We start from the raw sequence: 18170 nt of genomic DNA, 5'->3' as shown, positions 1-18170 counted from the left end.
TGTTATTCTGACGCTTATAATAGTCACGAGTTGATCAGTTCTCAGCTCAACTTGTTGACAAAAATAAGAGGAAAAGTTTCATTATAACAAACCTTGTGAACTTGATTTTGTGTACTTGTTTAGTTATTTTCTAAATTTTCCGACTTTCCGAAAGTGCACTTGTTAACCTCTTTTGAACAAGTGTACTTTGACAAAGTGAACGAAAAATAAACACTCGCCTTGTGTACATTGTCTTTGTTCACTTGTAACATACAACTAGTCTGATAGTTGCATTGCAACAAACCTTGTATATTTCATTTTGTTTACAAGTGGAGTTATTATCTAAACTTTCCGACTTACCGAAAGAACACTTGTTAACTTCTCCTGAACTTTATATTAACAAAATTAAAGTGAACAAAATGTATATTCTCATCTTGTGGTGTTGTTTTTGTTCACTTTCCTTGCTAATAATGTTTACTTGTCGAGTTGTTTCTCATCTTTCTCATTTACTGAAAATATACTTGTATTGTTTGTATCTAGCTAATTGTACTTTTCACAAATAAACTTGATATCAAAATATTGCAAGTTATCTTGTTGAAAGTCAACTTGGTCTGAAATCTGTCGGCAGGGCTTAATATTTTAACCACGTGGTCTCAGTGTATATTTTGCTTACAACTCTATCCTGTCTGGAAGCATGGCAAAGAATTATATATTAAAGGTAAATATTCAAATGTCTGTATCACACCTTAGTTAGGAAATGCATGAGTGTTATATCCCTAATCTGTCATTTGTGCATTCAATTTTGAAATCAGAGCAATTGCTGAACGATTTGAGATAGAAATCATACTCGATGTGCTCGTCAACGAAAAATATGGCCACCATTGCGAAGACACATTTTAGTTATAGTCACATACATTTATCGCTTACCTATTCATGATTACATTATCTCGTTAAATAAAAATTATTATGCAGCCGCTAAGCAAGCAAGGCGGAATATGGGTCATTTTCAAAATCCGTCCTTATTCTTGTCCGGCTAACCTTTGAGAAAAATACGACTGTATCATTATTTGAATTTTGGTGTCCATGCAACGTAGATTTGTAGGTTCTACTACTTGCAGAAGAAAAATAAGGAATAGGTACCAGTATTTTCTTGGAACTCGAACTCACAGCTCTAAAATGACCGTAAATTGCATGTACCAAAAATACCAATTTATCGTTATAAAATAGACATCTTTATAATTATTACAAAAATCATACAATTTTCTGTTTAATGATATAAAATACAATGTAGAATGATATCATAAAGGCATTAAATAGTAGTTGGCAATGGTTTCAGATTTATTTTATTTGTTTATAGTGTCCTTGATATATTTTGTCAACTACATGTGAAATGAGCACGTTTTTGCTTGCCAAATATTTCTTCTGACACCCATTTTCAACTAGAAAGTGCATCAGCATTAACTTAACTTACATATCATAATAATAATGGAAGCATAAAAATATCAACAATTATTGGCATTTAAGTAAGTAGAGGTAGCCCCGTTTTTTTTTTTTAACTAAGAATAAAGAATGGAAACGGAGAATGTATCAAAGAGACATCAATTCGACCAAATGTACAAAACAACCCAAGGCCATCAATAAGCCCTCAACACAGCTAGAAATCCCTCACCCAGAGGCGGGCTTGAGAAGGTCCGAAAACACTAGTGACGTATACTAGATCGGGAAAATGAACGCCACTCTACACTACGAAGCATAGAGATGAACCAAAATAAAAAAAAACATGCAATTCTAACAAATTAAGGTTACAGGTTCCTGACAGGCGCAAAAATGCTGTAGGGTTAAACATGTTTTGGGAGATCTCACTTGGTAAAAGAGAGGCGAAAGATACCAAAGGGACTATCCAACTCAAATGTGGGAACACACTGACAAAGCCATGGCAAGAAATGAAAAAAAAGACAAACACCAACACACAACACAAACTATAAAAATAAAAACTGAGCAACACGAACCCCACAAAAAACCGGGGTAATCCCATGTGCTTCGAAAGGGTAAGCAGATCCTGCTCCAAATGTGGCAACCGTCGTATTGCTCAACATACGTATAAATTCGGTTAATACAAGTCTCATATGGTGCTGTCATTTTAAAGAAAAGAGTAGTTATACTTTCATAAATATATTAAGTGTAACGGCCAACTACAATTGTATTATGTTATGGTCATTTTTGTTGTGTGGTTGACAATATCGTTATGAAGGTGACAAAAAGCAAATGTCAAAATCGGTCGTTGAACACTGTAATAATCGAAGTAATTAGAAAAAAAAATATCTTATGATATTTAAGAAAGAGTCATCATTTATTAGTCCTTAACATTTAGATATCAACATAATATTACTATATGTAGTTGACAAATTCCGTAATTTCTAATATATTAAATTGCATTTAAAATAATCTTCCAAGTTTCATTAAGATTGCATATTTTAGATTTTGTTCATATACATAAGAGTTCATTAATAATATTAACATCGAATTAAATTGATAAAATATTTTCTCAATTTCTATCTCAAATATTGACAGATTTTGAAAATGACCCATATAGTGTCTCTGATGTCCGTACGTCCGTCTGTTGACCTCCTTTTTGTATCCATATTTTTTAGCCATACATTGAATTTACTAGTAATAGAAGTCGACCTGCGTGATTTTTGAAGATTCGTGTAGCATAACATTGACTAAATCCTATTTTAGCAAGTGGTACCAATATTGTAATTATCAATCTTTAAATATCGCTTTTCGGGATTTCTATGTAACTTTTACAGACACTTAGCCATATTTGGAATACAGATACATGTACTTCATATTTTTGATTTTATTCAACAAAGCAAAAATATTTTTGGGGGTCTTCTACAGCATAATATAGATCTTCATTATTTGAGCTGTGCATCAATAGTGATCTGTATTCACTGGATTTCTAGATTACATATTGTATCAGCACTATATTGAAAACAACTGTAACATTCATACAATACTCGGGTATAACTACCATGATTTTTTTGAGAAAAAAAAATCCAGTTACCGAAAAGGTGATGTACCGCTGGCGGATAGCTTGCAAACCTGCCCGCTCGATATCACATTGTACATAACTTTCTCAAAATATATCCTACAGTTCAGCCATTTCGCCCGTTTAACAGGGGTAGAATTAACCTAAGTCGTATAGGGTCAATGTACCTTGTTTTCATACTGATACTGAGTGCAAGTAACGCAGAAAAGTATCAAATCACATCACGAGGTTTCCCGCGTATTTCGAGGGAAGCAAACTCCAATATGCACACGTAATCAAAAGAAATCATGTATTAGTTCCTATTTTAAACTTTATATAAAAATTGCAGTATGTGTAAGGTTTGTTGTTTGTACTTTGTCTATTTAAGGACTATTTTATTGTAGAATCCCATATTCACATATCTCTTAAAACGTTTTCTCATAAAAGACACTACACAAGAAACGATAATGAACAAGAAAATTTGTCTATAGTACACTGATACCCTATTCCTTGACCACAATTTATATATCTTTATACTTTGTGGACTTTCTGTAATAATATATTTATACTTATTTTCAGGTTGTCGTAACAGTATTGATTGTCCTACACGGCGTTATTGCGTATCCTTATACAGGCGATGATACATCAACCGAAAATTTAGTTAAATATTATTTCTGTTGTTTATATACAAGAGAGATTTGTGGGTTTCTCATGCTGTGTCATGGTATTTTTGTAAGTGTGTCAACAATAGAACGAATCAAAAGAATATTAGGACTACGTAGACGCCAAAACCACAGTCCTACATTTCTTGTTCAGGAGAAGATATTAGAGCTCTGTTCGGAAGGTTATGCAAATCTTGGTAATAGATCCATGTGGAGATTACTTAACTCGCAGTACAATTTAACTGTCCCACAAGAAACTGTCAGACCTTGTTTACGTTCTATTGACAGTGTAGGTGAAGAATCCAGAAGAAGGCATCGATTACACAGAAGAAGTTATTTCAACAGTGGACCAAACTATCCGATACACATCGATAGCTACGATAAGTTGAAGTCATGTGGTATAGCGATTCATTGAGCTATTGACGAATATTCAAGACGAATCTTATGGTTAAAGGCAGGGCCATCAAATAACAATCCTAGATACATAGCCAAGTTTTATTTAAATTTTGTGAAGGAATCCAGAAGAATACCTCGTGTCGTACGAGCGGATGCTGGTACTGAGAATGTCATAGTTAGAGACCTACAAATAGCTTTACGTTTTGATCATGGTGATGCAATGTCTGGATTACGAAGTTTCTCAACTGGAAGGTCTACTGGAAATGAACGTATTGAAAGGTCATGGAGAAATCTTTCGGAAAGTCTTTCTGGAGGAATAAATTCGCGTACGTGCGTGATGCTTACATTTTTTGTACCGCCGAACCATTTCATATCGAGTGTATCATATACTGTTTCCTTCCACTGATATGTAGGCAGCTTCAAGAATTCATGGAAACTTGGAATGAACATCGAGTAAAAAGACAGCGTCAATTTCAAGCTCACACATGCATCCCTAACGTACTTCACTTTCAGCCTCAAATGTTTGTTACATTTGACTATTCATTTCCCTTATAATGTAGCGTAGAAACATTGGACGAATTGGCTGTTGAATATTCAGAGGAATGGCCCATAAGAGGATGTTCCGAAAATTTGTTAGAATTGATTCGATACTTTACAGGCGAAGAATCAACACTATCCCTTATCCCACAGGACATGCACGAATCTTTACAAAATTTCTGTGTATTGATATATATAAGTGATTCTATTACAAGTCGCATTCTCCAAATGATATGCATTTGTAACACGGTAGCAACATTGCATATCCCCGCGCCACAGTTGTTTCGAACAAATTATAAAATGAAATGATTTAAAGGAAATGACATCAAAATAAAAAACAAATCAGTTTAATTTTGGAAATATAATCATTTGCTATATACAGCTGATGTTGTTATATTGTTAACAAACTTGTTATATTTCTAAGGTATACTTTTCCAACAAATAAGGGTTTTAAAAATCTTTTTCCAAAGTTGGAATTCCATCTTTTAATATTGAATGATTACCTTAACTTTTGTGACATAATCCTTTTTCTTCTTCCAAGTAAGAAACCGAATTCATATTTAATGTGTATGGTCCCGCGAAAACTTTGCGTAGTGCTGGGCAACAAAGCAAGTCTTCTTAAAGTTATTTACATTTAAATCATTCACCAATTTACAATTGAAATTATATACAGGCTGTGCTGTTTACTTCCTTTCAGAGCCTGCTTACAGAGCAGCTCTGAATCCCTCTTTCGTGTCAGCCGAGGTTGTTTTAGATGGAAGTTGATTCCAATCCCTGATGGTCTTTGGGAAGAATGACTGTCCATAGGTGTCAGTTTTTGTTTTTTTTCTTGGTAAAAGCGGCCTATACCTCTGGTCCTGCTGTCGTTGGGGAATAGATATTGTTGTCTGTCTATATCGGTTAGGCCATGATGATTTTAAATAGCATACATTGTCTGTTGGCTTTCCTACGTTCTTCCAGGCTTTCCCTCTGTAGTTGTTTAACCATGTGTGTTACACAGCCATGTGTTCGGTCTGAGTAGTTGTTATGAGCAAATCTTGCTGCTCTTTTTTGAACTTGTTCTAATGATTTGATCTTTTTTTGGCTTGATGGGTCCCAAACTGTGCAGGCATATTCCACTGAAGGTCTTTCCATGGCTGTATATGCTGCTGCTTTTACTGGTTTAGTGCAGTCTTTCAGATTTCTTCGAATAAATCCCAATGTTGTATTTTCTTTGCCTACAATGTTATCTATGTGTCTATCCCAGGATAGGTTGTTGCTGATAGTTACGGCTAAGTATTTGTTGGCATCAACGTTGCCTTGTGTATGTCCGTGAAGCTTGTATGATGTATCTATTGCTTCTTTGTTCTTCTGTGTTATTCTGATAACTGTGCATTTTTTTTGCGTTAAAGCTCATTTGCCAATGTCTGCCATTTATTCTCCCATTCTTCTAATGATGTTAAGTCTTATTGCAAAAGGTCACTGTCTGCCTGGTTATTGATTGTTCTAAAGAGTAGGCTAACGTCTGCAAATAGTTTTGTTTTAGATGACGTTGATGTTTCTGGCATGTCATTTATGTAGGTCAAAAACAATAGAGGTCCAAGAACTGTGCCTTGGGGAACGCCTGATAGTACCGAGACTTGAGAGGAGACAGCTCTTTCTAATATTACGCTCTGCATTCTGTTTTCAAGGTTGATAATATGAATGGTTTCCACTCTATAAAAAGTCTGAGAGGCTTTCAGCAAAATTTAACAGAGTTAGAAGTATTTTTTTAATCCAATTTTGCTATTTAACAGCAATTGTTTTACTACTGTCTGAACGTATGGATCATTGATTATTTTCCCAAATCAATAATAGAATAGAAAATGGAAACGGGGTCAACAACTCGATCAAAGAGCAGAAAACAGCCCAAGGCCGACAATGGTCTTCAATGCAACGAGAAATCCCGCAACCAGAGGCGGGCTTGAGCTTGCCCCTCAAAAATAATGTATACTAAAAATGTAGTTCAGCAAAATGGACGCCACTATACGCTTTGAAGCATAGAAATGAACCAAAATTCAAAAAAGAACAAGACTACCAAGGTTATTAATAAGTTACTTTTCCAGAATATTTTGTTAGTCCCTAGGATTAATTTTAAAATGCTGAAACTTTCTAGGCAAATGTTAAAGTGCTATTGTAATGCACCATTTTTATGTTTCTATCGCTTAATGTGTAAGAGAAGTTCTAGGACAAAATATTTAGGATCTTGTACTCTCTTGTTGCTATGCCCCGAAATTTCAAAAAAAAAAAGATGATGCCACTGACTTTTGAATTTTGCATATGTTATTTATATACCATGTTTTTCAAAGTTGTTTGATTTTCAGCATTGTAGTCTGAATAGATTTGAAGATTTCACTATTTACTTGACATCGCGAAATCCATTTTTCTGCTCATAGATATGGCCAAAAGGCAAATTCGAATTTCGTGATTTATTGCTATAACTAACGTTACCGACAAATAAAAAGAAATGATTGCATGCAATCACTCAGACAAAGCCGTGAATCTTTAAAAAATGTATATTGTCAAGACTTTTTACGTGTAAATTACTTTCAATTGGTGTTAGGTACATCCTTCTACTCTGAAATCAGAGGTGTGCTTTTGGAAGGCAGGATATTGAAGGCTTGGAAAGTAAATTGAAAATCTTAAAGATCGCCATTAGAATCTATCTATGGTTAATTCTGTATAGTTGGTCGACCAGGCTGAAGGAATGAAAAACTATGACGGAAGCAGATTTTTCGGAGTCTTGAACATGTGCTTTAAAGTTTTATTATGTTCAGAGAGCGCGGAACTCCTTTTTCACAAGTCATTTGAAAAGCAGACCCAATTCTCCAATGACGTGGATGCCGTATTTATGCACTCTGAACAACCAAACTGCCGCTTTTTAATGGTTTTCGTGTCGTGTCTTGTCCGGGTTGTGACCATATTTCTATACAAGCGATAAATCATTGATAAATATTATAAACAGTAAAGGTTCTAATATGGAACCTTGTGTTACTCCTGATTGAACCTCTCGGAAATAAGATTCAATATCATTGATCATTATCTTCTGAAATCTTCATGATAAATCCAATCAATAGCATGATCATCACAATGATACATTTTTCAATTTGCTGAATAAAATATTATGATTAACAATATGAAATGCTTTGCTAAAGTCTAGAAAAAAAGTACACATGTCAAAATCCCTTTATCCATTCCACTTAGCCATTCATCAATTAATTTAAGTAGTGAGGTGTTACATGAATGTCCAGAACTAAAGCCCAATTACTGCCTTAAAAGAAGTTTTAATTTGACGAAATATGCATATGGTTGCTTAAATTTTAGAAATGGTCGGGAGTATAGATATATAGACTCTTACTTTGATACCAATGGATTATCGGATTTATCCAATCGAGATAGTTAAATTATTAATTTTTAAGTCCGAGCCTTATTATTTATAATTTAACTATCGAGATTGTATAAATCCGATAATCCACGAGTAAGAATATGTTTCTCTAATGATTAAAAAATAAATTTTACTTTTTTGCTAAACTGAAATCCCCTTTGAGTCTTCGAGTGCCTTTCACTTTCAACAAAGTTGTCAATTTCATTAACACCTGTTAGCATATTTTGATTTATCCAGTGAGCTGATAAAGGTTATGACCCTTAAACTTATCCAATCATCTTCTAAGATCACTCGCAACCACACGTTGATTAATTTTTTTTATACAATTAATTCGGAAAGGGATACATTTCCATAGAATTAGAGAAATTGGTCTATAATTGTTCGCATCAGTAGCGTCGCCACCCTTGTGAAGTGATATAACCCTAGCTTCCTTCAGCTCATCAGGAAAAATACATGTACAGTGCACGCGACTCGGGTATAATTGGCGAGGATAGTTTTAGGATACGAGGTCCAACTTCATCAAGCCCTGTTGACTTACTGACTTACGTCTAGTTTAATAAGTTTATTGTATACTTCAGATATTGAAACAGAATAGAGGTAAAATGATTCATTTCCATTTATCCTACTCTTTACACACGATGCTAAACAATCTGTAGAGAAAGTGGTTTTGGGTTTAGGCACACATTTATGACCGACAGAACTAAAGTTATCATTAAGATGTTGAAAAATATCTGTCAAATTTGTTATATAATCAAATTATTATTATTATAAGGTTTTGATGACAGAAAAATAGAGACAATTACAATTTCATTCTAAATTCTAAAACTATGCATCTAACTTCTTCTGCAAGTGTTTCTGCATCTGGAAAATTTGAGACAATAACACTTTTTCACGTTTTATCCAAACTACTTGCTGTTTTTAGAACAAGAAAAAAGAAAAAAAAAATTATTGCTTTTATTTAAATCAGACACCCTTCCGATATGAGAGGGTTACATACATCTAATACAAAGACAGAACATAATTTGGAAGCCATGTTGCATGTATTTTTCCCTTATCTTCAAACTTCAAGAAATTAGCACGGACAAGCAATACAATACCGGTTTGTAAATATTAGATACACAACGAAGCCGTTAGCCCAAGTTGGTGTATCTAATTTACACCCCAAATATTATGATCAATGTAAATGATAGATTTTTAATTCATGAGAGGGGGGGGGGGGGTCTTTCACCAATGTTACCTTATTGTATTGGAAAGCATGATAAGATTATAAGTAGTATAGTGACATAAAAAATACAATACATTATTCAAAACATAACTTCCCGGCCAAGTCGCAAAGATGTCGTGTGATGAAAATAAGTTTCTAATGTTTACATGATAGCGTATTGTCTACCCAATGATTACTTGGTTTATGGAAAACAATTATTTGTGTTATTGGGAGAAAACTCTAGCATAGAAGAATACCACATGTATTGCTGATTAAAGATGCTTTGTTATAAGGTCTTATCATAATGAAAGGATACCATTTTTTTAACTGCTGTGTCGAATAATGATATAAAGATAAGAAGATGCGGTCTTCAACGTGGCGCATTGACTCACACCGCAACGTAAGCTATAAATGTCCCTAAATGACTAGTGTAAAAGAGGGGCGACAGATACCAGAGGGACATTCAAACTCATAGATCGAAAATAAGCTGACAACGTCATGGCTAAAAAGGAAAAAGACAAACAGACAAATAATAGTACACAAGACACAACATAGAAAACTTAAGACTAAGCAACACGAACCCCACCAAAAACAGGGGTGATCTCATGTGGCACCCATCGTGTTGCTCATGTTATATGTTACAAACCCAGTAAATAGTCTAATTTGGTAGGTCACATTCGATCGTGAAAAGGGAACGGATTGAAGTTACGACATAAGGAACATATCCGATATCATCTGTGAAACGGATATTCCATAACGAGCAATCAACTGGTGATGGCGTCCGTTAAATTTACGATGGGATGATTTCAACTTCACCATTTGGAACTCTTGGTTTAATAGCTTCCTTGAGAGCAGCAACCCTCTATCAAGGAAATCATGATAGGAAATACAAGCCCGGGAATATCGTATCTATTGGGAGATATACACTCCGTTTGCAGGTGCTTCTGGAATGTTGCTACATAGAAATGGAAAGTTCACAGTTGGGAAGCTGAAATCATCTCTTTTGTCGTAAAGTTTTGTTTTCAACCGACCCTCATTGTCAATTTCTAGAGGAAAGTCAAGATATGAGGCAGACCTAACTGTATCTGTTGTATCCTTTATCTCTAGTTTGATGGGATAGATAAAACAATTAAGACGGGACAAACCAACGGTCAGATTTATATAAAAAAAAAAACGATACACGAAAAACGGTGTCAGTCGAGGCTCCACGTTGATCGCCGTACTGTGACCTATACTTGTTCAAAGAGATAAGGCCTTTTCCCACTGATGTTTTTTATTTGATTAGGTAGGTTAATCATTTTTTTAAATAGCCCGATAGATGCTAATTATAGTACATGAAAATACGTCACACCATCTATTTTCATACCTTGAACAGGTATTCTTACAATTAATAAGGCCAAGACTATTGATGTTTTGGTTTATCAAAACCAATATTGATTTTGTTTGTCAACGCCAATGAGGAGCATGAGATAACATACGGCATACCACGTAACCTGTCAAGAAGCCGTATAATATCCGCGATGCGTTTTCCGAGGATGTTGTTTTCCTCAATCTGGATGTATATTTGTTCCAATTTTTAAGGTTTTACAGTCTATAGGAACCGAACAACATCTTACACCAGTTGGTACTAGAACTCCTTGTGTTACAAACACACATAATCTGACCTTTTCTGGCATTGTAACAAATGGACCCTTTGTTGTGGTTTACCTACAGTCACGATTGGTAGTGTAATTGATTCGTTCAGTGGTGTTATTTTATTTTCTGATGACTTAGGTACCGGTGCAAGGACGGTGGTAACAATGTCAGTACTAGTATCTTCACATTTGGTGGATTGGCGATACGTTGCTGTGTACATTTGTTACATATAATACAATTTTCAAAAACGTTCTTGTTCAATGTTTCGAAAAATTGTTTGTGTTGTTTTGAATTTGTTCTGTTATGACCTTTTTTTGATTATGTGTATATTTACACACACATTTAGGCTTCATTGCTATTTAATCAATTATCGTGTTATAGGTTATGTACAGGCACCTTCTTCAGTTTGACGGCAATTGTTCCTTGCATATATATAATAAATGTAAACACAGGAATAGGAAATAAGAAAAAAGTATGGCAAGTAATAGGAGAACACACAATTAGCAACACATTATTTTCTTTAATGAAATAATATGGAGTCAAAATGATCCATGATGACTCTATGAATTAAACAAACATCCGATAAAATATGATAGAAACATTACAATTTGATATTTCAATGCAAAAAAATGCAAAAAATCTGATTTGAACCTCTTCCTAAAAGTAATCTACTATTTACAGTTCTATACCAATGAGACCACGGCGACTTTTGGAGAAAACAATGATATTAAGCAGATATATAGGTACAATTTAGTGAAGTTCCACTTTTTTGTATTAAAAACGTTGTTTTTAAGTATTAAGGACACACTAAACCAATTTTATTTTTGAAGAAAAAGGTTGTAAAAATTACAACAACAACAACAAACATCACTTTGTTTTGGTTTTAAATGTCCTTCTTGGGGGATTCCCTATTTTACCCATCTAAAAACACGGTAATTCCGCATATTTGACTTTCATCCTTTTATGGGGGGTTAATTAACTATTTTGCAGACATATCATGATATATAAAAATCGAGATATTGATAAAAAAACATTTTTATTTCTTGTTTTTATCGTAAATTTTATTCTTTCAGCCCTTTTTGAAGTTGACCCTTCTGTGAAAAAAAAAATCAAGGGAAATTGGCCCTACCTCTTGAATACTTTAGGAGTTTAGGTCTTGGAAGGAGAGTTGTCTCATTGGCAATCATACCAACACATTTTCGTGTTAACAATTGATCCATATTCTTTAAACAAAATTCTTGTTAGGAAATTTCAGAGAATATAAAACCACAGTGGCATAATCTTAAAATTCATCTGGAAAAATAGTGGAAAACAGTTCAATATTTGACAAAAGGGGCGACAAAAGACGACCCATCTTGAAATTTCCAGGTACCAAGTGGACAATTTTGAAGTTATTAAAAGCACAAAATATTATCGTTTGTCAGTACGTGTTTGCATAGAAAATTAAAGTTATTTACATCAGTTAAACATTCGATAAGCGTTAACCTCATCAAACCGATAGAAGTGGTTCAAACAAAGGAAATACAACTGTCTTTATCTTATTTTGTCTTTGCACTTCGCTGCGGTGGTACCCTATTTCTGATGGCGATGCTACACAATGTTTAACGCTGATTTCATTTCATCTCTTGTTACGTCTTTATTTTCATGGGGCGTGTTTGTATTGGATACTGCATCGCGTTTGGTATACGAACGCCATCATCTTGATGCGTCAAAGGTTTTACTGCCGAACAGATGGACCATGTACCACATTTAAAAAAAATAAACCAAGAGTGGTCTTTGATATATAGTTCAAATCATATCTAGATATGGATACCTTTTAACTATTCACAATTAACTAATTTCAACTTTTCATAATAAAGTAATAATAATTCCAACGATTCGTAATGATCTATATGAAAAATTGTTTACTCAGTATTGCGTAATAGTACGTTATTGCGCAACAGCAAGGTATTGCGCAACATCATGGTTTTTGCGCTATTACAAGAAATAAATACATAATTCTGTTAACAAATTTCAATGGGGATTGATTTGAAGACTTCAATTGTTTGGGTTCTTACCGTTTAGGAATTAGGGGCACAAAAGTTGGGAACAATGATTTTCAAGTTTCCAGACAATTCCTTGAGTTTAAGTCATTTGATCTCTATAAAATTGAACCACAAGGTTCTGAAAACTGATATACTCAGTAGTGCGCAACAGCACGATATCGAGCAACAACAAGAAATCTTAAATTGAATATAAATACAAATCTCTTAAAAATTTTCAATGGGGGATTAGTTTAAAGACCTAAATTGTTCAGGTTCTTATCGTGTTTTCGATTATGATATTGGGCCCCGTTTGAAATTAGTCCACATTGAGGTCCAAAGGGTTCAAAATTGAACTTCGTTTGATTTCATCAAAAACTGAATCTTTGTGGCTTTATCCCAGATACGCTGAATCTAACCGTGTATTTGGATATTGGACCGTAATAGGTAAATGCCTAATTTCAAATTTTTAAATTCTTCTTTCACATTCAGTCTGTACCAAAACCCTATGCTGTGTCAAACATTTAATCACAATCAAAATTCAGATCTTTATCAAGCTTGAATTTTGTCTCTATATTTGCCCCTACTTTTCAGGGTTCGACCTCTGCGGTCTTATCAAGCTGCGGCCGGCGGATCATTTTATTTATATTGTTGGAGGTGGTGTGGTTTGAATAGTTAAACACTGACACAAGGCTATAATTCATAAAAACTTGAATTTGTGGAACTTTTATCACGAAACAGGGTATTTTACCATGCCACTGAGATTCAAATTGAATGTATATGTGCTGGTTAAAATTCAAGTTTGGTACTCTAATCAAGACATTAATTACGAAGTCCAATGTACAGGGACACGTCATTCCCTGTGCATGTAAAAGTTATATACATTTCATGTTGTTCATGTTTTACTGCTGTCTCAGGTTAGGTTTAAGGTTGGTGCGCCTGTCAACACGTTTAAACCCGCTGCATATTTTATATGCCCCTGTCCTAATGAGTCAGGAGCCTGTTGTTCAGTGGTTGCCGTTTGTTGCTGTGGTTCATATGTGTATTTCGTTTCTCGTATTTTATATTATATAGTTTAGACCGTTGGTTTTCCTGTTTGAATTGTTTTACACTGGTCATTTTGGAGTCCTTGATAGCTTGCTGTTCGGTGTGAGCCAAATCTCCGTGTTGAAGGCCGTACTTTGATCTATAATTGTTAACTTAAAATACATTGTTACTTGGATGGAGAGTTGTCTCATTGGCACTCATACCACATCTTATTTATATATGTAAATAACCGTCGGATTAATGGTCACCTTTGAACTTTTTTTCAAACAAAATCATTGGCATCAGCTATGCCTTTATTTTATACATTTAGGTTTTTTGCAATATGCAAGGATAACCGTCGGATTAATGGTCTTTAAAATTTTTATGTCTCAATTCTCATTTTTGGACATTTATACCTGAAATGATATCGTTTATTTTTATTTGCGGCATTATACCCGTTTATTCATTGGTTGCTTACTTTATGATACATGGTACAGGTCTGATGAGTTAAACCTTTTTAAAAAGTGATGCAACACTGTCCCAGGTTACAGGGATGGTTTGGGTCCAGCAAATACTTTTAACCTCGCTGCATATATACTATATGTACCGGTCCCAAATTCAGGAGCCTGTAATGTTAGTGCTTGTCGCTTGTTGCTGTGTGTTATATTTGTTTTTCGTTTATTGTGTTTTAAATAAGTATGGCTGTTGGTTTGTCCCGTCTGAATGTTTTACACTAGTCAAATATTGTCATGTATAGCTTACTTTGCGGTGCGAGTCAAGGCTCCATGTTAAAAGCCGTACTGTATTTGCAGATCATGTTGACTTTTAACAAGTAAACTTGCAATATTTCCAAAGCAATGGTATTGGTAAAAAAGTACACTTAGTTAAATGCAAACAATACAAGTATACTTTCAGTAAATGAAAAAGGTGAGAAACAACTCGACAAGTAAACATTATTAGCAAGGAAAGTGCACAAAATACAACACCACAAAATGAGAATAAACATTTTGTTCACTTTGTTAATATAAACTTGTAGAGAAGAAGTTATCCAGTGCACTTTTAGAAAGTAGACAGTTTAGAAAATAACTCCACTTGTAAACAAAATGAAGTATACAAGGTTTGTTATAATGGAACTATCAGACTAGTTGTAGTATGTAACAAGTGAACAAATACCATGTACACAATGCGAGTCTTTGCGTTTTGTTCACTTTGTTAAAGTAAACTTGTTCGAAAGAAATTAACAAGTGCACTTTTGGAAGGTCGCAAAGTTTAGAAAATAACCAAACAAGTACACAAAATTAAGTTCACAAGGTTTGTATAATAATGCAACTTTACCACTTATTTTTTCAACAAGTTGAGCTGAGAACTGATCAACTCGTGACTATTATAAGCCTCCATAGTTTCATTTTATTATGTGACAAGAATACTTAACTAAGTGACAAGTAGACTAAATTAGCTGACAAGTCGGCTTATTTAGCTTATTATGACGACTTAACTGAGTGACAAGTAGGGGCAGATATATGCCACCATAGTTTCTCATGTACTGTAAGCAATAGATCACCATAATTTGTTCTCTCGAATGACAGTACAGTGTGCCTGTCCGTCTACTATGGTTCAAATTACCTTGACCTCATTGTCATGGTTCAGTGGTTAATATTTACTTTAATTGCGTATGCCTATTTCAGAAACTACTAGCAACAGTTCGTACGCTATATGTTGTATATGATTGTAAAGCTACATGTCCATCTGACCTTGACCTCATTTTCATGGTCAATGGGTCAATATGAAATGTTCCTGGTTTTAAACGACTGTTTCGCTCTGATACTTTTAGATATAGGCCAACTATTTGTATTGGAACATTATAAGGTGTACATGTCAGTGTGGTTGTATTGAACAGACCATGACCTCATTACCAATGATCATTGCTTATGGTACCTATAGTAAAATGTTGCCTATACTTTGAAATTTAATCGAGATGATAACAACTGCTAGACATTTCAGCAGTTGCACTATTGTTTGTTGTTTTTTGGTTCATTATGAAATTGTTTGGCTTGTCGTTCTAGAGTTATTGAAATCAAACTGTTAGATCAATGGAAATGTTTTACATATCACTGATCACTACGTAGAGTATGCTCTGATCGATTAACTTTGATGTTAACAACGTAGCCAGGAATGGTAACGGTACATTTATATTAATCAAACAGAACAGCAAGCATAATTCATGATAAGAATTGAAAACAAATTAACAACACATATCAACCTTTCTTAACAGACTTTACCATGTATTTTGTAGCAATTCAAATGAAGTTCTTATACTAAAATCTATCCATCTATGAAATGAAAAGAGACTATCACCGTCAGATAAAATATGTTACATTTTACATTAAATTATTCAAAATAGAATAAATACAAACATCTGTATACCTCATTACCGCCAAATAAAGAAGCTACATTTTGTCATTCCGGCATCTTTCAACAAATTGGTTAAAACCTAATCAATACGCATTAAAACATAGGTTTGAAGAATAATCTTTTTATGTAACACAATATGTATAGAAAAAAGTATAGAAACAATACCGAACTTAAAGGTAAAATCAAAAAGGGGAAAGCACATACAAATGACAAAATCAAACGCAATCAACCAAAGGAACGAATAAAAAAAGAACTGTAATATTCCTGACTTGGTAGAGGCATTTTCCTTAGAAAATGGTGGGTTAACTCAATTTGTATGGCTGGCAAAACATTCATATTGTATGACAGTTGTTAACAGTTGCATTATATTGACAAAATTGATTGAGCACCCCAAACATACATATTTGGTTAATGTGACAATAATTGGGATCCAGCACGACTGTGTAAACATACATCACAGACATATAACACAACTGACTGAAAATTCAAACAAACATACGAATATATCTAACAAAGACGCAAAAAAAAAAAGAAGGTTGCTACAGTTAATAATAAAATCGGCTACATATATAAAACAATTGTGGTGACGAATACTTATGGTCGTTGAGGTGAACGCAGTAAAAACAAGCTCAAACCTTCATTTGGCATTTTTTTTGTGTGTAGTAACTAGATAGTTAGTAAATATAACCTCAGTCGATATTGATTCTTAAAAAATAGAGAAACAATAAGAACAATTGTCTTGCTATTCTGAAATATCTAAAATCTGGTTATATACACCATTTACGCTTGCAAGCGACTGTTGCAAGTCATGGCCGTTATTATATTCAATCACCATTTGATCCCAAGAACATCGTAATAAAAAAAAAATAGAAGTATAGATGAATTATTGGGAAGAATGAAGATTAATACTATTTTCATTCTTTGTCAATTGCTTGTTATCTTGTTATCGTGTAATACAGTTTATTTTATTCATTCAGATGTCTATGATATTATGCTCACCCAGTCTACATCGTTAATATCTGCACCTTTGACAAGATAATTCCTGACCTTTTCTAAATCTCCGGCATAAGCTGCGTCTTGGAGAGCCTGTTAAAAAAAAAAAAAAAAAACCAGGTATATTTCATTTAACCACTTTTTGTACAATAGTATCAAATATATTTTGTTTCTATCTTTGGTAATACAAATGCAATATTTGCCGATATTTTTACTGGTCTATCTTATGAATAGTATAGACTTCCTAAACGTTGAGCATTTATTTTCATCTTGACAGATATTGCATTTTATGCTTTATCCTTAAAGTTTTGTACACACAAGAGATGTTCGGAGCAACACGGTATTTGCTCGCAAACAAAATTACTATTACATTTCAAACAATTAACCTGCACATCAATTGGTTTACAATTAACAATCTGCTTACCTTATCAAAAGACTTTCATTTGTTTGAGATATGTCTTACGTTTGCGGCATATGCATTAAAGCCAATGATTAAAGTAAACACAACGTCCGACAAGTGTGCTACGATATCATTGTTTAAATGATATAAAACAGAATCTCCATTCGAAATTATATCAACGCGTGTTATAAATGTTTATTTTGTCTTCACTATGACAAATAAAGGCAACAGCAGTTGAACGAGGTTCAAAATATACAAAGGCTGTTGATCATCAAAAATGTAGTTTATAAAAAGAGTAGGAATTAAACAACTGGACATTCAAAACTAATAAGTCAAAGAGAAACGGACAACGCTATGGCAAAACAACAAAAAACTAATAAATAAATAACAAGTCTACACAACACTACAAAGAAAACTAAAGGCTAAGCAACACAAACCCAAACAGAAACCGATGATGACCTGAGTTAAATA

The 18170-nt window shown here is 33.9% G+C and overlaps 1 protein-coding gene and 1 long non-coding RNA gene across 2 annotated transcripts in view; both read right to left on the bottom strand.

Annotated features, from left to right (window-relative positions):
* The window catches only part of LOC127699901 (putative ankyrin repeat protein RBE_0317), a 639895-nt gene that overhangs the window by 112741 nt on the left and 508984 nt on the right, over positions 1 to 18170 (bottom strand). The gene's annotated exons all lie outside the window — the stretch shown is intronic.
* Positions 17312 to 18170, bottom strand: part of LOC127699896 (uncharacterized) — a 43443-nt gene continuing 42584 nt past the window's right edge. Inside the window, exon 4 of the long non-coding RNA XR_007981280.1 lies at positions 17312 to 17392. This is a non-coding gene — a long non-coding RNA (uncharacterized LOC127699896). The remainder of the gene's footprint in view (positions 17393 to 18170) is intronic.

Source organism: Mytilus californianus, unplaced genomic scaffold (assembly GCF_021869535.1).
Source record: "Mytilus californianus isolate M0D057914Y unplaced genomic scaffold, xbMytCali1.0.p SCAF_43, whole genome shotgun sequence".
Classification (NCBI taxonomy): domain Eukaryota; kingdom Metazoa; phylum Mollusca; class Bivalvia; order Mytilida; family Mytilidae; genus Mytilus; species Mytilus californianus.
The sequence above is the reverse complement of the archived record's forward strand: the minus strand, read 5'-3'. Positions and strand labels throughout refer to the sequence as shown.